The sequence below is a fragment of the Monodelphis domestica genome, chromosome 1, assembly GCF_027887165.1.
Source record: "Monodelphis domestica isolate mMonDom1 chromosome 1, mMonDom1.pri, whole genome shotgun sequence".
Lineage (NCBI taxonomy): Eukaryota > Metazoa > Chordata > Mammalia > Didelphimorphia > Didelphidae > Monodelphis > Monodelphis domestica.
The window spans coordinates 100,194,851-100,220,403 of record NC_077227.1 but is presented as its reverse complement, the minus strand read 5'-3'; the positions used below and the strand labels follow the sequence as shown (position 1 = coordinate 100,220,403).

At 36.3% G+C, this 25,553-nt stretch overlaps 1 pseudogene; it reads right to left on the bottom strand.

Annotated features, from left to right (window-relative positions):
- Positions 1 to 5,384: 5,384 nt before the first annotated feature.
- The window catches only part of LOC130457094 (WD repeat-containing protein WRAP73-like), an 83,598-nt pseudogene continuing 63,429 nt past the window's right edge, over positions 5,385 to 25,553 (bottom strand).

Sequence of the window (25,553 nt, the reverse complement as noted above, 5' to 3'; positions counted from 1 at the left end):
CTCTTCTACTCTTCCTATCAAAGATGTGACCATCCTTCTAAATACCCAGTTTGAAACTTCATTGTCATTATTGGTTCTTAGTCACCCTAATATCAATCAATCAGCTGACAAGTATTTATTAAGCACCTTCTATGTACCAGGCATTTTGCTAGGTGCTGGGGATAGAAAAGAAACAAGAAACAATACCTACTTGCAAAGAACTTACATTCTAACCAAGAGAGAACAAAGACATACAGGTATAAACAGAATAAATTTGAAGTAGATAAATGTAAGGTAGCTTGAGGGGGAAGGCAGTAACAGTTGAAAGGATCAGAAAAGATTAACTGCTGAAGGTAATGCTGGAGCAGAATGTTGAAGGGAGAAAATGCTGAAAAAGAAATCCATTACAGACAAAGAAAAGTTAGCACGATGGTAAGGAAGAGAGAGGGGGTTCGTTTGGTTGGATTAAAATGTAGGGAGGAAGTGATGTCCAATGAGGCTGGAAAGTGGTTGGGGGAAGTATGTGAAAGGCTTTCAAAGTAAACATTGGAGTTTATATTAGATTATAGATGCAATAGAAAGTTACAAAAGTTTATTAGGTAGGAAAATGACTTGTTCAGATCTGAACTTAATGAAAATCACTTTGGCAGTAGTGTGCAGAATGAACTAAAATGAAGTGAGGTTTGAGCCAGGGAGACCAATTTGAAGACTTCCAATAATTTAAGTAATCTGAATAGTGAGAAATGGTCAGATACAAAAGTTGTGGAGGTAAAAATAGCAAGTTTTGGAAGTGGAGTGGATATGTGAAGTGAGGGATAGTGAGGAGTCAAAGACAATTCCCAGGTTAGAAAACTGAGAGACTCAAAGAGCCTTCAAAAGAATCAGAGATTTAGAAGAGGGATCAGTTTGGGGGGAAATGTAGTAAGTTCTCTGATCTAACCATTTTGGAGAGAATATCCAGAGAATTATAAAACTCTTTATAACATCTGACTCAGCAATATCATTGCTTGCTCTATTTCTGAAGATTATGGAAAGAGGGAAAGAACCTATATATGTTCCAAAATATTTATAAAAGCTCTCTTTGTGGTTGCAAAGAATTAGAAACTGAGGGGATGCTCATCAATTGGGGAATGGCTAAACAAATTGTGGCATACGATTGTGATGGAATACTACTGCGCCATGAGAAATGCTGAACAAATTGATTTTTTAAAAACCTAGAAAGAACTATATGAGATAATGAACAGTGAAATGAGTAGAACCATGAGAACATTATACAGAGCAACAAAACTAACATAGAAGAACAACTGAGAATTTTCTCTCTAAAAAACAAACAGAAAGATAAACATGAAAGACTTAATTTATCTGAACATGTTGGCCTCCATGACAATATCCTATGTAACATGGAGAGAGTGAAAAGGGATTGGGACACTCATGATGGGACCTATTATGTAGATATGAAGAAAAGTAACATATAGAAGATCTATTATTTCATTTGTGTAAGATCTTTTTCTTTATATATGGAAATGCTTGTGTTTAGATTTGTAAACATTTGGAATAATAATTTTAATAGTATTTTATTTGATCATTTCCATGCATTATTCATTAAAGACAAAGATCATTTTCTTTTCCTCCCTCCCACCCCCCTGTAGCCAACGCGTGATTCCACTGGGTATCACATGTGTTCTTGATTCGAACCCTTTGCCATGTTGTTAGTATTTGCATTAGAGTGTTCGTTTAGAGTCTCTCCTCTGTCATGTCCCCTCAACCCCTGTAGTCAGGCAGTTGCTTTTCCTCAGTGTTTCTACTCCCTCAGTTTGTCCTCTGCTTATGAATGGTGTTTTTTCTCCTAGATCCCTGCAGATTGTTCAGGGACATTACACCACCCCTAATGGAGAAGTCCATTACGTTAAATCATACCACAGTGTATCAGTCTCTGTGTACAATGTTCTCCTGGTTCTGCTCCTCTCGCTCTGCATCACTTCCTGGAGGTCGTTCCAGTCTCCATGGAATGTAATAATAATTTTTTTTAAAATTCTAAAGAAAAGAAAATGTAATAGTTCTAGTTTGGACATGGTGAGTTTGAGGTGGCTCCAGGACATAATTTTTTAAATATCTGGTTAGTGATGTCCAATATGGAGTGTGTACATGTTATGTGCATGTATAGATACATGTATTGACATGTGTGTCTACATATATTATATGAATATCAATATATGGGAGGTTAGTAGGCTGCTTAAGAAAGGACAAGACAGCCCAGTTTAGAAAAATGGAGCAAATTAGATCTTAAAACAATTAGAAAATGAATATGGCTATGAGTGGCCTCTATACGTCCAGCCAAAATCAGACAGGAAGCACTAGTCTCTAATAATAATAATTTTAATTATAATATACTAATACTTTAAAAAATAAAATTAAGTAACTAAGAAAGTGATTAGGGGGAAAGCAGATCCTAGACTAAAAGAATAATGTCTAGGTATGTTAAAGTCCTTGAAAAGTATATGATAGACTTAATCAGCAATTATAATGGCAAATTATCCCCCCAAATCTCACTCTGATGCTCCAATATAGCTTAAAGGTGACCTTGCATTCTTGGAGGCTCTGTTAGCAGAACACATTCTTTCATCCAAGAAAGGCTTTAGAGTGTGATTTTGGTTGTGCAAATGCCAGTCTAAATATAAATATGTTTGTCACCAAGATAACCAGTCACGATTAAGTAATGGATTCTTCGGCCTTGGCAATCTATGGAACAATGATGTAAAAAATGGTGAAGAATATGGTTATGCTGAAGGAATAAAAATTCATAGATCATAAAGAAATCTCAAAGCTATATCATGAATATGTTCTTTAGGAAAAGAGTTTAAGTCATTTCACATAGTGCAATATTGCACATAGCCCCAAACATTACAAAGACTAACACTGAGTGTGTTTAAAGGGGCAAGAAATTAATGGTTGCCAACGTGGGAGTAGTTTTGTTTGAATGCTATCAAATGATTTATTTAGAGCAAAGATCAACTTTAACACCTAATAAGAGAATGAACTGTGGATATAGTTAAAATATATTCAATTAAAACTTGAGGAAGGAACAGTTAGGCTTTCAAAAATATTCTAAAATAGACCATATATAGTCATAGTTAAATTGGTGTGGAGAGCATAAAGTCCCATGTATGTATTTGTTGATTACTGATCTGAGTGAAGCTAAAATCAACCTATTCCACCTTAGCCTTGATACATTTGTCAAGTGAGAGCACACTTTGATCACTTAGTCCTGATAGACTTACTGGTGTGAAAACATATCTTGATTGTTTACTAGGTGTGAACAAGACCCAATTCCTTCCTAGGTATGACAAAAAGTCTGTTCAGATTAGCTGAGGAACTTGGTCATGCCTTCTGGGTCCTGTATAAAATGATTAAGGTCGCTGAAATTGAAGAACTCAAGAGAGGCACCATCCAGGAGGGAGTATTCTAGTCAAAACCCTGAAAAGGAGCCATTTGGGGGATGGGATGGCCTCTTTTCTCTTCTTGGGGGAGAATCTTTTTTGCCTCAGAGGGTCAGGAAGATCCTGATTTTCCTCTCCTAGCACAGGTCTTGGTGGTAGTATCTATAATGAAAGCCAAGGATATATACTTGACATAGATTCAGGATTCCATAAAAAAAAAAAAAAACCTTGGAAGAAGGGGAAAAATTATACTTTACCAAAGGGGAACTCCTTGAGAACTCTAGACTCAAGACAAAAGGACTTCCAGGAGCTATTAATTATCCCTTTGCCACCTGTGCTCTCTAAATTTGAATTCACTTCATCCTGGACTCTGAATATACTGATGGGAGAGTGTTTTGGAGACATGTGGGAGGAGGATTCATTGCAATTGTTCTCACATACCAAATCTCATTGACTGATCTATATTAACTAATAACTATGGAAGCTTAGTGAGAGTAGGGATTGGTAGTCACCCCAGAATTATTAGAAAAACCATTTAAATCAATAGAATAAGATGCTGTCTTTAAGACTCTCCTTCATTAAAGTGATTCGTGCTTATGTTAAAATTACACAAGGTCCCTTGAAAGATTGAACAATAGAAGTGTCTTTGGTAATTGATTATTAATATCAATCAAGGCGCAAAACAGAAAGGAACATATATCAAAGGCAGCTAGGTGGTGAAGTGGATAGAGTGCTGGGCCTGGAGTCAAAGGTTCTGGGTTCAAATCCAGCCTCAGATACTTACTAGCTGTGTGGCTCTAGACAAGTCATTTAACTTCTGTCTGCCTCAGTTTCCTAAACTGTAAAAGGAGGGCCAAATGAGATAATATTTATAAAGGGCTTAGGGGAATATCTGGTATATAATAGGTGTAACATAAATGCTTATTCCCTTTTCCCTTCCTTTTATCCTTTTCTTTTTTGCTTGCCACTGTCATGAAAGATATCCAGTCCACAGTTTGATCTGTGATCAAATGAAAGAAGAATTTCATATAATTGGCAAGATCCTTAGAACTCTCCTGCTTACAGATAATCTTATGCTGATTATATCATGTTTCATAATACAACAGTTAGCCCTCAGTGATATCCACAACCACTTAAGAATTCAGCTCCAACAAGACACACAGAGAAAATCAAGCAGACGAAGGATGCTCATTGTTTAGATTACAGTTGAATGAAAGGTCCATTGAGTTGATCCATCAGGACATTTTTCTTGCACTGCTGCTTCCACAAAATAACAAAGACCCAGAGATGAGCAGATGAATTAGATAGTGCTTTTTAATAATCCTAACATAATCTCCAAATCAAAAAAATACCCATTTTTAAAACCCAAACTTCTGGAGATGATATGTGTCCAAAAATTGTAGAACATTTGTGATTTCCAAAAAATGAAAATTGTACATTAACTAAGGGACAATGAAAATACCTATGATTAGATGATAAGATTATAGTATACTATCAAAGATGATTATGAGCAAAAAGTGATTCTGGTATCAAAAATTTAAAGGGTAGGAGGCAGCTGGGTAGCTCAGTGGATTGAGAGCCAGTCCTAGAGATGAGAGGTCCTAGGTTCAAATCTGGCCTCAGACACTTCCTAGCTGTGGGACCCTGGGCAAGTCACTTGACCCCCATTGCCTAGCCCTTACCACTCTTCTGCCTTGGAGCCAATACACAGTATTGGCTCCAAGGCAGAAGGTAAGGGTTTAAAAAAAATGAAAAGGGTAAATTCACTAGTAATGAAGAGGAAATTAAAGCAATTGTTAGGAATTATTTTACCCTATTATATACCAACAATTTTTTTGTGAACTTTCAAGTCTTTATTATAATTTATTTAAAAAGTCAGTTTTTCTATGTGACATATATGCAAAGATATGTTACTCTAGAAAAAATTTTTTAAATCAAGGAGGGAAATTAACTTCTAAGAAAACTTCACCCAGACCTTTGTTTCCCACCCTTGTCAAGTGATATTTTTTTCAGTACAAAACAAATATGTATTGGATTTATGACATAGCAGCATTTATTGAAGAATCTCCTCAAACTGTAGATCTCAAGAAGTCCTTAAGGCTTTCTGGCTGTAATTATTTTACTCCTTCATTTTCCAGGTAACATAAACATAACTGATGTGCCAACACAGAGAAAGTATTTGAAAGTCACCTTCCACTGGTACCTGCACTGCATACAGCCTGCCCGGGACCACAGGTACACTTGGCTTCTCCCAGTGCACATGGCTAGCCAGGCCTGCTGGGGATTCCACTGGAATGAGCGGACGGCTGACAGGTGTTCTAACACCACAAATAATGTCAACTTCTGTATGTCCCAGATCCAAACAGCATTGGGAATGTTATCGTTTCTTGTTGCCAGGAAGCAATTGTCTGGGCTAAATGCTAAGGTTCCTCTACCAATTTTGGGATTGGGTCGATCAGTGACTGGTTTTGATGTTTGTAAAGAAACTGGTGGGTGGGAATGGAAGAGTCTCCATTTCTAAATTTTGAGACTTTTCTGTTTCCTTATAGACAACTATCTTGGGGTTATCAATGGTTGTAGTGGCTCCAAAGTCTAGAATCGGCACCTTTTCCTCATAGCTGCCGATGGCCAAAACCTGGCTGCTGGGGCTCCAGACTTGGTCTTGATACCTAGAGACCACTCATACGCAGAGTATGTCGACAACCACCGGCCATCCAGGGAATACAGCAAAATGTTATACTCCAGACAACTGTCCCAAGCTGCCAACACATCCATTTGGAGCCCATTCAGTCCCAGCAAGGTCTTGGTTGTCCGTGTCAAAATGCTTGCTGACAGACTTTTGGATATTTGATATAGGATACAGATTTTGTACACAAGGACCAGACTCTTATCCGCAGCAGGAATTTTCCATGAGGAGAGAATTTGCTGAGCTGATTTGAGAGCTTAAACGATTAAGAGAAATTCATAAGTGATGCAAGTGGTGGAGCTGGCCAATAAACTATGATGCTAAGGGCCCAGGAGACTCTGGAAGGCAAAGGCAATACTGCTTCTTCAGGCTGTAGCTGAGACAGAGCTGGAAATCCCTTGGAGGAACAGGATGTGCTCCAGCATCCAATAGCAATGGGGACCTCATGCCATCCGCCCCTCTGCCGCATCTCCCTCCCTCTCTCCCTCCAAGGAAACAGCCTCCTTGGCCCTCTGGCTCTCACAGCTCTAATGCCAACAAATTTGATAATCTAAGTTAAATGGATGGATATTTACAAAAATATATACTGCTCAGATGAACAGAAGATGAAATAGAATAAACAATCCCATTTTAGAAAAAGAAATTGAAGAAGCTATCACTGAACTCCCCAAGAAACTATCCCCAGGGCCAGATGCATTCACAAGTGTATTCTGCCACTTAAAGGACAAGTAATCTCAATAGTATATAAATTATTTGGGAAAATAGGAAAGAGGAAGTCCTAACCAAATTCCTTTTATGTCACAAGTATGGTGCTGATACCTAAAGCATAAAGAGCAAAAACAGAAAGAAAACTATAGACCAATCTCCCTAATGGATGTTTCAAAATTTTAAATAAAATACTAGCAAGAAGAATACAGTGGCACATCATTAGAATTATTCACTAAGGCCAGGTGGATTTTATACCAGGAATGCAGGGCTGTTTCAATATTAGGAAAACTATTATTATAATTGACCATATCAATAACAAGACCAACAGAAATCATACGATTATCTCAAAAGATGCAGGAAAAGAGTCTGACAAAATAAAACACCCATTCCTATTATAAACACTAGAGAGCACAGGAATAAATGGAACTTTCTTTAATATAATAAGTAGTGTTTATCTAAAACCATCAGGAAGCATTATCTTTAATGGGAACAAGCTGGAAGCCTTCCCAGTAAGATCAGGAGTGAAGAAAGGATGCCCATTATCACCACTATTATTTAGTATTATACTAGAAATGCTAACTATAGGAATAAGGGAAAAAAAACAATTTGAAGGAACTAGGATAAGCAATAAAAAAAATTATCACTCTTTCCAGATGATATGATGGTATACTTAGAGAATCTTAGAAAGTCAACTAAAAAATTAGTTGAAATAATTAACAACTTTAGCAAAGTTATAGTAGTAGTCTCTCAGTAACCGAGGATGACGATTGTCTTTGTGTGTTTTCATCTATGGTGTATAGATGAGTGTGCACAAAGACACTTGTGTGTAAAAGAGATTTAAGTGGAAAAGTCGTTGCACAGAGACAAAGACACTTTTGCGTGAAAGAGATTTAAGTGGAAAAGTCGTTGCACAGAGACAAGACACTTTTGCGTGAAAGAGATTTAAGTGGAAAAGTCGTTGCACAGAGACAAGACACTTGTGCGTGAAAGAGATTTAAGTGGAAAAGTCGTTGCACAGAGACATCATCATTTCTATATTATTACCAATGAAGCCCAGCAGCTAGAAATAGAAAAAGAAATTACATTTAAATTAACAATAGATAAAATAAAAGACTTAGGAGTCTAGTTGCCAAGACAAACTGAAGAACTGTATGACCTTAATTACAAAACACTTTTATACAAATAAAGGCAAATTGGGGGGCAGCTGGGTAGCTCAGTGGATTGAGAGCCAGGCCTAGAGACAGGAGGTCCTAGGTTCAAATGTGGCCTCAGCCACTTCCTAGCTGTGTGACCCTGGGCAAGTCACTTGACCCCCATTGCCTAGCCCTTACCACTCTTCTGCCTTGGAGCCAATACATGGTATTGACTCCAAGACGGAAGGTAAGGGTTTAAAAAAAAATAAATAAATAAAGGCAGATTGAAACAACTGGAAAAATATTAATTACCCATGGATAGGCTGAGAAAATATAAAAAATAACAATTTTTCCCAAACTTATCAATTCTTTGTCATACCACTCAAACTGCCCAAAAGTTATTTTATAGAGCAAGAACAGAAGATCAAGAATATCATGGTAATCCATTTTTTAAAATGTGAAGGAGGGAACCCTAGGAGTACCAGATCTCAAAATGTATTAAAAAGCAATAATCATCAAAGCAATCTGGTACTAGCTAAGAAAGGGAGTGATGGATCAGTGGAATAGGTTAGGTACACAAAATAATAATAATAATAGTAATAATAGTAAGTAATAGCAATAAATAGTAAGTTAGTTTTCAATTTTTAAAAATCCAACCTTTTGGAATAAGAATTCATTCACTATTTGATAAAAACTTTTGGGAAACCTGGAAAATGGTATGGCAGTGCCTTGGACTAGATCAATATTTTGTATCATATAACAAGATATGATCAATACGGGTACATGATCTAAACATAAATGGTGATACTTAAACAAATTAGAGGAGACTAAAATAGTCTACCTGTAAGGTCTTCAGATAAGGGAAGAATTTAGGAATAAATAAAAGATAGATAATTTTATAAAATAAAAAATGGATAATTCTTATTATATTAAATCAAAGTTTTTGTACAAACAAAAATGAAATCAAGATTAGAAAGAAAACAAAAGTTGAGGGAGTGTGGTTTGAAGCAAATAACTCTGATAAAGATCTAATTTCTTCAATGTATAATGAACTACATCAAATTTACAAAAGCAAAAGTCACATTCCAGTTGATAAACAGTCAAAGGATATGACAGGCAGTTTTCAGATGAAAAAATCAAAGGCATCTATAGTCATATGAAAAAAAAATGTTCTAAATCATTTTTGATTGGAGAAATGCAAATAAAACCAACCCTGAGGACCATCTCATATGTATCAGATTGGCTAATACAACAGAAAAGGAAAATGAGAAATGTTGGAAAGGGGTGAAAGAAAATTGCAAACTAATGCACTGTTCGTGGAGTTGGGAATCTAATCCAACCATTCTGGAAAGAAATTTGAAACCAGGCTCAAGGGACTCTAAAATTGTGCATACCCTTTGGTCTCTCAATACCATTACGAGGTCTGTATCCAAAAGAGATTTTTTTAAAAAAGGAAAACAACCTATTTTTACAAAAATATTTATTGCTTCTCTTTTGTGGTAGCAAAGAATTGTAAATTATTGGGTTGTTCATTAATTGGGGAATTGATTAAGTAAGTTGTAGTATACAATAGCAATGGAATACTATTGTACTATACATAATAAGCAGGATGGTTTCAGAAAAATGTGAGAGGCTTACAATGAGCTGATGCAAAAGAAGTGAGCAGAACCAGAAGAACATTGTCCACTGTGATAGCAATATTTCTTGATTAACAGCTATAAGTGACATAGTTATTCTCAGCAATGCAGTGATCCAGGACAATCCTGGACTCATGATGAAAAATGCCATATACCGTTTGAGAAAGAATTGATGTAATCTGAATACAGACTGAAACATACTATATTTAATTTTCTTTCTTTTTTTAAAATTTGAGATCTCTTCAACAAAATGACTAATATGAGAAAACGTTTCCTATGATCACAATATAAAATCTCTAATGGACTGATTGCCAGGAAACAAGGACAGCAGGAAGGGAATGAAGGAGAGAGGGTCAGAAAATTGGATAGAACTTGGAACTCGGAACTTTAAAAAATGAATGTTAAAAATGTTTTTACATGTAGTAAGGGGAAAATGGGATTTTTTAAAAATTAAAAATAAACAAAAAATGACATAAAAATTCATCCAAGAAATATATGATCAGAAAATGATATGTTGGTCTTATTACTAAAGAGAAGGGCAAGACTTCAGATAGTTTGAATATTTCCCTGCACTCACAATATTATAAAAGATCTGGAAGGAGGTCCTCTATACGTTGCATAGAATACTCCATGGAGGAATTATGCATATGGATTAGATCATACGGAATATGAAGACACAGATGGATTGTGATAACTACCACTGGAAAAAATACCAACACAGATAAAACAACAAATCTATCCAAAAATCATGGCATATTAGAAACTGTCTTACCATTAATTGGCGTAGTATAGTGTGAGACTTGGAATCAGGAAAATTTGAATTCAAACCATGCCTCAGACTCTTATTAGCTATGTGACCCTTGGCAAATTGTTGAACATTTCTTTGCCTCAGTTTCCTCATCTATAAAATGCAGACAATAATAACATCTATCTTGCAAATGACAGTCAAATGAGATCACATGTAACACCCTTGAGCTGAACTGCTAAGCATTCAAATTCTACTACAAAGACCACAAATCTGATGAACAGCCACATCGTTTGAATGTATTCATTTACCTGAAAGCCTATTTTAAAAAGAATTTACCCAAGGCAAGCACTCACATGGAGGTCAGAAGAAATAATAAAAAGACATTCCCAAGATTACTCTGAAGAACTTTTTTATAAATTGCGAGACATGGGAGAAATTATCACAGGATCACCCAGCATAATATCCCCAAGTCAAAAAAGCTGCTGTGCTTTTTGAGTGAGGTAGAATCTCAAGAGCTCAAAAGGCATGTGAGATGTGCAAATTCAGAGACATCTCTATCCCAAATGTTCATAGTCTTTGTGCTCAAACTCTGATAGAGCCTTCTAAGCTCATATTGGCCTGATTGGCCACAAATAGACACACTGCACATCGACCCCAAAATCATGATGCCATTTTGGTCTACTTTGAGTACAAAGGATGAACAACAACATCACGGGATTATTGTAAGGCTCAAATGAGGTCACGTGAAACATACTTTGCAAACCTTAATGCTATAAATTCTAGCTTTCATTATCATTGGCTGATGAAGGGTTCCTTTGGTGTCTTTGGCTTATGGCCCCAGGTTCATTTTTAAGTTAAAGACTTCACAATCATATTATAGCAGGAAAATGCAGTGTACTCTAACATATAGCATAGCATCATGTTTTGAAATAAGATTTGATTAAGACAAAAGATACTGCAAGTATTGTTCATAATTTGGTCACATTTTTCCACTTTGTAATAAGCCCATATGCAAGCTCCACTCTAAAGAGTTCGTTGTTCATCAAAGCTAGCCTTGGTTTTTTCAGTGGAAAGGGAAAAACTACATTTTATCAAACGACAGGACAGGACTTTTCCCCCCATCCCCTACTGAATGAAAAGTGCCCCATTTTAAGAACATTTGGGGGATTTGATCTCCCTCTTGAGTTTGCTTTCTTTCATTTATCTGTGCAGGTTCAATAGACTTGTCACAAGCCTTTCTTCCTATAACTTTGTAAACCTGAAATGAAGTCTTTCCTCAACCCAAAATGAAAAAGCTCTTGAGAGTGCTCTGAACTCTGCTACGATTTCTTTGATCTCAAATGATCCTAAATGGCTTTGTAAATTGTTGTAAAATCGACATACCCACAGGTAGAGCAAGAGGGGGAAATTTGTTTTAGCAATGTCAGATGTCATTTCATAAAGATAAAGAACAAAAACTACATGCCATTCAGCACAGCGAAGAGGAAATCTGAAGGACCAAGGGATAGGGTTAACATCACAGTCTAGATTTGAAACTAACCACTCTTAATTCTCTTCCAAAGACACTTTTACCATCTCTGATAAGACAGTTAGTTCACATTATTGATTTTTCTTATCCTTAATGAACGAAAAGATGATTAAATATAAATTATTAATCTTATGGTTTCTCTGCTACTAACTGACCATAGTGAGCCTAGGTGAGTCAGTTCAACTCAATAAACATTTGTTAAGTGTCTATTAAGTGCCAGGCACTATATTAAGTACTGGGGATACAAATAAGAAAAATGAAAAGAATCCCTGCCCTCAAGAAGTTTACAACATAATAAGGGGAAGATAATTTGTGGAGTTGAGACCAGTCAATCAGAGCTGCTGATACAAAGGGGGAAAAGCTGTCTGTGTTCTTCCCTCTCTAAAAGAAAGTTTAGAGTAGAGTTTAGTTCTCTACCCTCTAATGAGAGGGGAGAGGAAGCTGAGCGTTGGGAAGGGGGTAAATTTATCTAAGGTTGAATTAAATAACATGAGGAGATTTCTAGTGGTCAGCTTATCTTGGGAAGGGTACTTTATTCCTCAGAGCTGAGATTAAACTGAACTGAAGATGCAAAGTATACCTTAGTATATCAACAGTTCTTCAAGAAAAATGATCAGTGAGGAAATCTAAAGGTGCAGAATGAGGCATATTTTTTTTGACATTGCCAATGTGTGAGTTTGACTCTAATTATTTGTTTCAAACAAAGTTTTCTTGGGGCAGAGGAAATTAAAGAGAAGATAATGACACATGTAGAAGAAAGAAAAGAGCATCAATGAAAACATTAAAAAAAACAGAAAATAACAGAAGGAACTTTAGAAGGAGATACAAGCAAACAAGTGAATTTTTGTTTAATTAAATTCAACCCTACATTTTAAACCCCCCAAATTCTGCAAAATAGAAGTTCATCATTTCATATATGCTCCTTTCTCTATTCTTTGTCTATTAAAATACTTATTTTTGTTAATGTCTGTCAGATAAATGAAAAATGTTTTTTTAAATAAAGCTTTATGACCTAAACTTAAAAAATGAAAAGAATACATTTTGTTTTTCAAACATGCCCTGAGATTTTTCGTCTGCATATCTAGGCTCACAGAGTTCCCAAAAGGTACTTATGATTCAATGCCAAAATAATTGGATTTCAAGACAGAGAACCTAGATATTAAGTCCAGTTTAATGACTCAAAAATTGTGTGACTTTAGGCAAGTGTCTTCAGGACCTCGATGGAACTATTTCTTAATCTATAAGATGAAGGTTTGACCTCAGCAATAAGTACTAAATGATCTCTGAACTATTCCTGGAAAATTTCTAACCTGTAGAACCCATACCAATGTGTTAAAGCTTATCTCAAATGCTAATTTTCTCATAAAGTCTTCCCTAATCCTTGTCACACCCCCAAGTCAGCCCTCAAACATAATATTTTATTTTGTACCTCTCTGATGCATCTATTGCACATTATTTTATATTATAGTTATCTGCAAATATCTCATATCCTTGTAGTAATTAAAATAGTTGAGGCCATAAACTGTAATGATTAAAATAGTGGAAGACTTAAATTGTAGTAGATAAAAGAGTGGATGAGTGGATGGCTTAAATTGTGACCGCAGAAAATATGTTTTTTCAAGACAGTGTCTTGTTTAAATCAAATATAAGGTGGTCGCCAGGGAAGAATTCCCAATTATTAAATATACCCAAGTCAGCTGGGTTTTATAGAGATTTTAATTAATTCAAATGTGGAATTAAAGAAAAGGAGAGAAAGAGAGAAAAGGGGAATAATGAGAAAAGGATAAGCTGGCCCAGGGCAGCCCTGGCCAACCCAGGCCTAAGCCCTAAAAGAAAGATCAGTCAGTCCTTAATCACTCACCACAAGATCTTTTCAAGCAAGGATTCTAGTGACACGAGGCCAGCTTCATCTCAGCTGACTCCACCAGCTCAATCCTGAATCTGAATGTCCATGTGAATGAATCTGAGCTCCTATTTAAAGGGAATTTTCTCCTATGTCACCTCCCCTAAGTTCTTATACCTACCAATCACAGTAAATGTTTTTCAAAGGACAGACCATTCTTAGTTCACACCAAAGAAGTTTAAACTTTTGAGTAATTCACACCAGAAAACCTCTGAGTAAGTTTCTCACCTCTTTGATCCTTGTAAATTCACAAGTTGTCTGACCTTTATAGGTACTTAGCACCCTTTTGTATTAGTTCTAAAAATAGGCACAGCTTAAGAACTTTTTGCCTTATTATAAGTATGGGTTTAAGTACTTTTTATTGTTCAGCAAAGAGTTTACAACTTTATCTTCCCCTAAAGTATGCTTAAGTAGAGGTGGAGTAGAAGTCTTCACATTCCTGATCTAAGTAGAAGTCTCACATTCCTGATCTAAGTTCCTTTATTGTTTAAAGTGGGGAATGGTCTTAACCCAACCTTATAAAGTAGGGTCTGGGAAATTTTAAGGTTCACAATCCAACCTTATGAAGTAGGGTCTGAGAATTTTTAAGGTTCACATCCTCACATAATGTTTTAAAACTAAACCTTGTATTTCTGGCCATACCTAATAGTGCTCTGAACATAGCAGATTTGTCAACTATACACACTGAAATGAATAAAAAATTGCTTTAAAAATGTGAACCAGGGGGCAATTAGGTGGCTCAGTGGATTAAGAGCCAACCTAAAGATGGTCAGCCCTAGATTCAAATCTGACCCAGATACTTCCTAGCTGTGTGACCCTGGGCAAGTCACTTAACCCCCATTACCTAGCCATTACCGCTCTTCTGCCTTGGTACCAGTACTTAGTATTGATTCTAAGATGGAAGGTAAGGATTTTTTTTAATGTGAGATAATTTGAGCTTTTAAGACAAATATGTAACAAAATATTTCTAATTAGACCTACAGTCTATATATAATATATATAATATAATATATTACTAAATATTATATAACATCACATTTTCTATATATGCATATATAATTAAGTTAATGATAATTTATCATTACAGAAACATAGTATCACAAAAATTTGGAGTTAGAAGGCACACCAAAGGTCATGTAACTCCAAAAGAATTCCAGTCGCCAAGTTACCATCCAATCTCTGCTTGAAAACTTCCCATGAAGGGAAAATCACTATCTTCCAAGACACCTGATTCAACTTTTGGATATCTATAATTCTTGGGAAGTTTTCTCCTACGTTATGTCTCAATTTTCCTCTTTACAGCTTCTACACATTTCTTTTGGATTTGCCTTCTAAGGCCAAGCAGAATGAATAATACCCTTTCTATATTACAGATCTTGAAATACTTGAAAACATTTGTCATCTTTCCCCTCAGTTTTTTCTTCTCCAAATGAAACCTCTCCAATGTGAGTCTTGAAATTTCTCAGACTTATGAATGTTAAAGAAAATTCCCCATTGGGGAATTCTCCATTGGAACAATTCCCTACTAGGACCATTCCCCATTTGGAAAGTGAGAACTCTACTTAAATCAGAAATGGGAAGACCTCTACTCCACAGGTACTTAAGACTGCTTTAGGGGAGAAAACTCCTTGCTGAACAATGAAAAGTACTTAAACCCATACTTAAGCCATGCCTATTTTTAGAAAGGGGTGCTAAGTACCTATAAAAGGTCAGGCAACTTGTGAACTTACAAGGAGCAAAGAGGTGAAAACTTACTCAGAGCTTTCCTGATGTTAATTACTCAGAAGTTTTAGTCTACCCAGAAAAGGTGAGAGCAAGATGTGAATTAAGAAGGTGATAACAAAATGTGAATTAAGAATGGTCAGTCCTTTGGAAAACGTCTACTGTGATTGGTAGATGTAAGGACTTAGGGGAGGTGACATAGGAGAAATTGCCCTTTAAATAGGAGCTCAGATAGGCAGTCTAAAACATTCAGATTGAGGATTGAGGTGGTGAAAGCAGCTGAGATGATGCTGGCCTGGTGTCACTAGAATCCTTGCTTCGCAGATCTTGTGGTGAGTGACTAAAGCCTGACTGATCTCTCTATTAAGACTCAGGTCTAGGCCATGTTGGCTTAAAGCCCTTCATACTTATTCCTTTCTTACTCTTTCTCTCTTTCTTTAATTCCTCATTGTATTATTAATTAAAGTCTCTATAAAACCCAATTAACTTGAGTATATTCATAATTGGGAATATTTCCCTGGCAACCACCTTATATTTGATTTTAAACAAGACACTGTAGTGAAAACATATTTTCTGTGGTCACAATTTACTCACCCACTCTTATATCTACTACAATTTATATCTCCCACTATTTTAACTCACTACAGTTTACAACCTCAACCATTTTAACTATCACAGTTTATGACATCAACTCTTTTAATTATTACACCTAACAGATTCTCATATAGCACATAATTGAGGCCCTTCAACCTCCTGGTTACCTTCTTCTGGATATTATCCAGTTTATTAATGTCCTTCCTATACTATGTCGATAAGAACTGAATACAGCTCTCCAAATGAAGTCTGACCCTGACAATGCAAAAGTATTTTTATTATTATTTCTAAAAACTATGCCTCTCTCAATGAAGACCAAGATAGCATTTGATTTATTTTTGGCTGCCACATTATACTACTAACTCATATTGAGCTTATAGTTCACTAAAACTCTCAGATATCTTCCCTGAAAAACTCTTGCTGAACCCAATCTCTATTATTATTATTATTATTATTATTTCACTCAAGTGAAAACTTTATATTTATCTCCACTTTGGGTATCATCTTGGATTCAGTCCAAATCTCTAATTTTCCAAAATCTTTTTGGATCTTATTCTATTATCCAGTGTATAAATCCAGCTTTCAAAATTAACCTTGGATTAATGTCATTCAACCTATTCCAAATTCATAATGTATCATTTTCTAATTTTCCATGATGTTAATGTTATTTTATTTAATGCTTTGACAAAATCTAAGCAAACTATATTTATATCTTTTCTGTAATCTACCACTTTAGCAATACTCCCCCAAAATGTTAGATTGGTATGATCTATTCTTGATAAAGACAAGTGCTAGCTCTTCATAATTCTCATTTTGATTTCTAGATGTTCACTAAATATCTAGTTAATCACTAATTCTTCCCCCAAAATTGAAGTAAAAACTCATTGTCCAATAGTTTTCAGACTGCCTTCTTTTCCCTTAAAAAATTAGATATTTGCTCTTCTCAGGTCTTTTTGTAACTACCCCATTTTCCATTATCTTTCAAATATCACTGATAGTGGCCCAGCCATCACATTCATCAGTTCTTCCAATATTTAAATAGTTTTTTCTGGAACATATGACTTAAATTCCTCAAGTATATCACTCTATTCTCTTGCTATTTTTTTATCTTGAATATCAGCACCTTCTTCGTTCAGTCATTTTCAATGAAAAAGTCATTCTCCTTGACAAAGAAAACAAAAAGCAAAACAAGTAAGCAGCTATGCCTCCACCCTGTTAGCTTTTACTATCTCATCTATCTCAAATCCAGAGTCCTTCTTTAGTCCTCTTTCTTAGTCAATCAAGTTAATAAGTAAGCATAGCTACTAAGTGCTAGGCACTGTGCAAAATGCTGGGGATATGAAAAAGAGGCAAAAGAATCTCTGCCCTCAAGGAGCTTAACAATCAAGAAATATGTACCAAAAAATTAGATGCAGGATAAATAAATGAGGGAAGGCCCTAGAATTAGTAGAGGTTGGAAAAGATTTTGTTAATCTTTAAAAACTAGAAAGGACAGTTATTCTGTACCCCTGAAAACCAAAAGAGCCACTGTGCTCAACCAAATTATTTAGTTCCTTTAAAAGAGAGAATTCAGTCATATGTGTGGGGAGCCAGAATAGACCCAAGTCCCAGTAAGAGGAGGAAGTTGCAGACTCTTATATTGTTTCAAGAAAGAGGGGAGGAAAGTCTTCTGGGACTGGGCAAAAAGGGAGAAACTTCTGCCCAGAAACAGGAGATGATAGTCAGCTGCATAGACTATAAACTAGGAGGTAATTTTCTTTACTGTGTGCCCTACTATTATCTGCAGGGACTTGCTGGCCTTTAATTGTTCTTGTGTAGGACTTCCAAGGCATATGTTATTGTTTTTATCATATTAATCTCAATGTTCCAGAGCAATTATAAACATGACAAAAGCCATTAGAAACTTATTAACTCTTTGTTAATATTTAATTCCTATAGAAGATCATGTTTTAGTTCAAATTTAAAGGAAGACAGGGAAGACTATTAGTAAAAAAGAGGAAGAAGAGAATTCCAGACATGGGGGACAGCCATGGAAAATACCCAAAGTGGAGAGATGGAGTGTCTTATTCATGAAACATCAAGAAGGCCAGTGTCACTGGGTCAACAAGAGTACATGGTAAGGAATAAAGTATAAGAAAACTGGATAGATGCTTGCTTCAAAATAGTTTAAAAACAACTTTTTTGTTGACCTTGGCTTTCCTCACTAGCCTCAGCTTATTCAGAGATATGGTACTTGGGCACTATTTTTCTTAGACCAGACTATATATTTATATTTATCTTTTGTTACCTGCCCTTTCTTTCAACTTCCATACATCTTTTGAGAACCACAAGTTGGCTCAAGATTTGTCTTCACATCCTTGTTAATTTCTTCAGACAACTGCTTCCTTTCCTTTTTAATTTTAACCAGTTCCCTTTGTGTCTTAATTTCTTACAAGAGTTTCCCATCTCTCCAGTGCAGAATCTTCTGTGAGAACTTTAGTTCATAATATCAATCCTACCTTTCTTCTATACCCTTTGAAATCTGGCTTCTCTAAATTTAGAGTGCAAGTCAGCCTATGTCCAGTATTTTCCCAAAACAAACTATTCTAGGAAGTGATCATTTTCCCTCCCCTCAACCTCCTGTCCTCTCCTTCCCAATAGTGAAAATTAAATTCTTAGACCTTTCTGGTCCCTCTATCTTTTGAAGGGTGAAGTTATAATTAAGATAAATCAAAAAGTAATTAGGTGTTCTGCTTTTGGCAAAGAGAGAGCTCCAACATGTATGTTTAAATAACTGAAATTTCCAGTTACTACTCTATTACATCTCTACCAGTTTTGTGATACATTCTCAAATTCCTCCTTGATTTCTTCTTTCTGTCTGAATGGTTTGTAGTTTTTTGCTTGTAGTACAAGGCAAAAAAATCTAGATTTGGAGACAAAAGACATGAGTTCAAACCTGAGCTCAGCTATTTGTTACCTATTTGCCACTAGCCAAGTCATTTAACCTCTCTTGGTCTGTGTCCTCTTGTTTATAAAATAAAATGGTTGAATGAAATGGGCTTTAAAGTTTTTCCAGCACTAAGTCAATGATCTATGACAAAATCACTCCCACTGATCTTTATTCAAATGCTCTCCTCCATTTTTCTTATTCTAGTTGTTACCTTTCTTCATATGAGTTTACTTTTCTAACATATAGTATTAGTCCATTTATCATTTAGTCTATATTTTTTCTTTGAAATAAGATATACACCTCCAGAATCACATGTAACTCTTGCGTTTTATTCCAATAATTTACTTATTGAGTTTTCTTTCTTGTATAAGACCTCTAGCTCATTTTGCTCTCTATATTTGCATTTAGACACTTGAGGTCCACAGGTTTTATTATGGACTCTTTTCTTGGATTCTGTTTATTGTGATCTTCTGGGTGTTTTAGCTCCTATTCTTTAATTGTTACTGCTCTATTTGGTATCTAGCATAATGATATACCTCTACCTCTTATATTTTAGAGTCTTTTTGATTAGATTTGCAAGATACTGGGCAAATCCATTCTTATCAGCCTTTGTTAGGTAAGAATAAATAGCATCATCAGTTCTGGATCATTTAGAGCCAAATTGGATTGCTTCAACAAAGCAAGGGCCAATTTTTCACAATACCAGCTCATTAAGCAGAATTTACAGGGGAAATTAGACCACTGCTATTTTCTGGCCACCATAGAAAGGTATAAAAAAAGGGTAAAAATCTGAAGTTAAACAACAGACCACTAGGCAAATGTTTAATTTAACCTTTGTTATGGATAGACCTGTTTGAAGAAGAGACTTAACTACATAACCTCTTTTAACCCTAAGCATTGGACTTGAAGTCACCTCTAAGAAAGTTATCACTACTGACTAGTTATATGTCCATGGGAAAGTGACTTAGTTTTTTGTTGCCTTCTCTGTAGATTGAGAAATTATCTACAGCTATTACTTTTCTCAATGGGATAATGCAAAAACCAAAGGAAATAATATATGTAAAACGCATTGCCAACCTTAAAACACTATATGGAAAGTTAAAGTGGTCTATATCACTTCTTAAGAAACAATTGTGAGTTTTAAAATTAATAATCAATAACTAAATATTATATTTTATAAAGTTTTATTAATAATAACTAAAACAAAAGAACTGCCTGACTGCAGCGTGGTCACAGGTCGAAGAGAGAAAAAGGGAGGAGTTACAGCCACTTAAATACAATCACACAAAATGCGGGGTCTCAGGAAAAGGAAATTTTGGGAAAAACTAAGGGACTTCTGGGGGATGAAGTCCAAAGGCTCAAAATCTCCATTTATACATATTCCCCTGAGATCCTATTGGGAAACCAGTTTCCCCAAAAGGATTATGGAAACATATTCAACTTAAAAATTGCAATAATTTGTGGATAAAAGGAGGAAAAAAGAACAAAACCAATGATTACTAGGTTGACAAAAAGCCAATTTGGGGGCAGTCCCCTTTGGCATAAGAGTATACATTCAAAACAAAGGTATTTCAACCCCCCATAGTTCAATTCACATCCCAGAGTTCACTCTGGATCTTCTGATCTAGATCATGTGATCTCTGCAGGCATCTATCTTCATGGCATATTCTGGATTCTGGGAGGTAGCAAGTTTCTTATCCTAAAATTGCTCAGATTTAAATCAGAGTTCACAACAATAACTTGGCCCCCCTGAGGTGAATAATATCAAACACAGGGATCACTCAGGGATACATGGTGGAGTTATGAGGTATATGAATCAGTTTGCAAAAGAAAGTCAAAAACATGAAAAAATCCAAATAAAAGAGAATATATTTGTTCTAATATTAATGCATAACCAAAAAGCTTTAGACTATAAAAATGATGCCATTGATTGTTTTAAAAAATTATGGGACTTTGCTTACTGATTCTGCCTGATTGTAGGACAAGATAAACCCAAAAGAGCCATTGCACAGTGCCAAAGAAGCACAAAGCTAAACTGCATAGTGCTAATTGAGCACAATGTCAGAGACCAACCAATCCTGATGGGATTTATGAAAATTTTGAGCCAAAACAAGGGGACTTGAACTTGTTTGGGGTTCAAGGTTGCAGCTGTCTAATATGTTAAAGGAAGGCAGGTCTTCCTTGTGAAGACTAGATTTAGCTATTTAGCATGAAGCCTCCAGGAAAGACTCAACTGCTTGAGATTCTCTTCCCCTGGCTGGGGCTTAGAAATTCTAATTGGGATCAGAAGAAGCCAGAGTTTTTTCTCTCTCTCATTCATTAATATCTTCCTTCTATTGTAAATATTGTAAATAAACTGCCATAACTTCCATTTACTTTAGTAATTCATTTTGGGATTTAGAAATTAAATCCCTGGCAACCACCTAATTAATATACAAATATTCAGAATCCAACCACAAATAAATTTAACGAGCCTTATGTCTAAAAATATCTAAGTAAAGGAAAAACAAATCTATATCAGGCTTCACACCTCCATAAAGGTGGGGTCACTAAGTCAGTTTTTCACTTACCAGTGGAGACAGTCTTGAAGAAGTCTGGGTGTCTGCCTTCTGGTTGCTCCTCCGAGTCAGTGCTCAAATCTCCAAATGAATGTCTGTCTTCCATTCAACTCCAAGTGACTGATCCTTCACTCCAAGCCTGGGTGACTGACTGTTTTCAGTCTTTTTTCCCTCTATTTAAAGACCTTTTTCTCTTGTGTCACCTCCTCTAAATTTTCATGTCTAATATCACAGCAGATGCTTTTCTCCAGGACTGCCCATTCTTTAGTTCTCACCTTCTTTGGTTAGAGTTTATCTGTTTGGGTTACTTAAATCCTCTTTTGTTAAGTTCACCTTTTGTAGTTACTTAACACCTTTTTGTAGTTAAAATCTAAAAATAGATTATAGCTTACAGTTCTAGCTTCACTATAAAGGAAGAGCTAAGTACCTTCATTATTACAATCAGGAGATTTCAATTTTATCTTCACAATAAAGATATAAATATAAAATATCATTCATTCAGAAACCACTAGTTATGTAAAATTATTTCTGAAGACCCCTTAAAATTACAATTAAATTCTTAGCTTATTAAATTCTCTAAAGGTTGTATATAATTTAACCAGTTTTGCTGTAATCCATTTATCATCATCTATGTGAAAATTAACAAAGGCAACGTGTGATCTTCAGTGGATCTAGCGACAATGGTTTGGGCAAGGTGCTCATGGGCTTATACAGTGAGTGATATTTTGTTCTTCAGCAAAGGTAAAGGTACAAATTAAAGATCAATATAGGCAAAACATAGTAGCTTAAAGTGATTCCGTATTACATAAAAGGATTGACTAGATTAATACAGATAAACAAATTTAAACCTTAAAACAGTCAGTAAATACAATAATATAAACAAAGGTGCAGGCAGACAGTGCAGTCAAAATCTTTTTTTCACCAATCCCAATAGACTTATGTTATATTATAGGAGGAGAATTAACTCAAAATAGTTAGCAATAAGCTTCCAGATCTCTTTTAAAGTTTCCTTCCCCTTCCCCCATATTTATTATCCATTTAGATTTCTTTTGTCAGAGGTCTGAATTTCCCCATAGAAGCACAGGGCAGAATCTCTACTCTGCATGTTGAGAGCATTTAAGACTTTTAGAACTTTGTCAAAATATTTCAGGTTAGTTTGTAGCCTTGGCAGCCTGGCTTGTGGCATATTCTTGAGGAGAAGGAAATAAAGTGGGAAATCTTCAATGAAAATAAAAAGTCCCAGGATAAGAATTAAACAGATCCAAACTGCACTTTTGAGCTCTACCAACTCAAACTGTTGTTTCAGAGTTTCAAGCATGCTTTGCAATAGCATTTTTCCTGAAAGACGCTGAATGGGGTTGATTACAGAGTAAACAGAAAGAAGCAAAACTTGGAGGGAAAACAATAGCATGTTTGCATATGAGAGAAAAAATACTTCTCCCAGGAGTTTTGGATCAAGAGAAAGAAGGGAGGGAAATCAGGCTTATTCCCCAAAACTGACTTTAAATCTACTGATTTGGAACTAACTGCCTTCTCTGTGAAAAAACTTTAGTAACAGCCTTCTAAACTAGGAGTCCAGTATCAGCTGTAAAAAAATCTACTTGAAAATTAGAAGGTGTGGGGATCTTTTCTCCACACTGAAAAATGTCTATGGCAGGCTAGAAACACACATGTGGAGTGTGGAAAGGGAATGGGTTGGAAAGGTTATTATTCATCACCCTCTGTGGAAAAAAAACTAGCTGGAATTGGCAGGCTCTTGTGGAAGGTCTGGTCTTGGCAAGAGGAGGCTCCAAGTTGGGTGGAGAGTGGTGAGGAATGCTGGCCAAGCAGATGGACAGGAGAAATAGCAGGCAGCAGCAGGTGCAGGGGGCAGGGTGGGGCAGGAGCACAGGCACACCTCGCCACCAGACCCTGATGGTTGGCAGCAACCAGGCAAACTTACTATCTTTACTGTAAGGCTATCTGCTCAAAAATCCTTGAGAATTCGTAATCCCTTTGTGGTTGCCAAAATGTGTTTTAAAATTAATAATCAAAAATGAAATATTATGCTTTATAAAGTTTTATTAATAATAACTAAAACAAAAGAACTGCCTGACTTCAGTACAGTCTCAGGTTCAAGAGAGAAAGAGGGAGGAGTTACAGCCACTTAAATACAATCACGCAAAATTCGGGGACTCAGGAAAAGGGAATTTTGGGAAAAACCAAGGGACTTCTGGGGGATAAAGTCCAAAGACTCAAAATCTCCATTTATACACAATGTTGACTGGGGCAGCTGGGTGGCTCAGTGGGTTGAGAACCAAGTCTAGAGATGAGAAGTTCTAGGTTTAAATCTCACCTCAGACACTTACTGGCTGTGTGATCCTGGGAAAGTCACTTAATTCCTATTGGTTAGCCCATACCATTCTTCAGCCTACTCAGTATTAATTCTAAGACAGAAGGTAAGGATTTTTTTAAAAAAGAAACAATATAGGCCAATGTGTCTTTGAGTAGAATGTTATTTTTAAGACTATTATCTGCTAAGATATTTTCATAATAGGTATATATCAGAATATGGAAGCAGTAAGCTAAAGTTGTAAAGAAGGAACCTGGGGAAAGCCAGAAAAATGTCAGCATCCAATACATAGCAATTGTTTATGATCTGTCAACTTGAAAATAAAGAGAACTACCAAAATAGCAGTAAGGGTCTTTAATCAGGGCCCAGAACTGTAATTCAGGGTTATTGCACAACATGGGAGAACACCCACTTTAATGAAGAAGAAATAAGTTTAAATAAACTTCAGCAGGGAAGAAGTCATCAGAATGAGCAATAAAAGGGAGAAGTGATTAAAATCTGAAGAAATCAAAGGCACTAGGAAAGATACCTTTCCAGAAATATTTCAAAACGTACTCCAACCATGAGGTCAGTGGGATGAAGGTAGCCTCTTCTGATAATTACATTTAACAGAGCTAAGAGATCAAGATGGATCAGGAGTCAGCATTTGTAATCAAAATCCCTAAACCCCAGTAGGATACAAGGACATATTAGGTTACCAAGTTTAAGAATAAAGTAAAAGGAACTTCCGGGTAAACATGGCAGCAAACTAGACATGAATCGCTTCCTCTCCCCAGCACCCAACAAAATAGACTACCTCAAAAGAACATAAAAATCATCTTTGGAAGAACAGAGGGACACTACAGTAGGGTGCCGCCCTGAAGGTATGTGGGGTTTGAGCATTTCCACACTATAAGAAGGAGGAAAAGCTCACACCCAAACGTGATCTGAACTACCCTCCCCCACCTCACCTACGGGAACCAGAACCGGGACCAGCGCGCCCATCAGAGACAGCAAGTGAGCAAAGGACATCTCTGTAGTGAGTGGGGGGCACACCAGGGTCCTTGGGATCTAACTAGGTTTGCCAGGGATCTACCCCCGAGAGCAGTTACACATGAGATCCCTGCGCACTGGAGAGCACAGACCATGGGTGCTCTTACAAACTGTGAATGCTGCAGAGACTTGAGAGCCTGCCTGAAGCAAAAGCCCAGCTCCTCTATGTAGTGAGTGGGGGGGCACACCAGGGTCCCTGGAAACTGACAAGAACTTCCAAGGATCTACCCCTGAGAGCAATTACATAGGAGACCCCTGCGCACAGGAGAGCCAGACCACAGGCTTTCTAGCAAACTGTGGATGCTGCAGAGATGCCAGAACTTGCCTGAGGCAAAAGTCCCGCCATGTAACTCCACAGAAAAACTGCCCATCTCACTCAGATTTCTGACTAAAAAGGAAAGGGAAAACCACTAAAGGGACGGCTCATTGTGCCCAAGACCAACCCTTCAAGAAAAACAGGGGAAAAGTGACTGGGAAAACCCAGGCTACAGAGGAAAAAGAGGATGAAATTCAAACAAAATCAAAACCTTCCCCCCAAAATGGAAATTGTCCACAAGCTCTAGAAGAATTCAAATTGGAGCTTATCCAAAAGATGGAAGCCTTCCAGCAAGAAAAATGGGGAAAAAT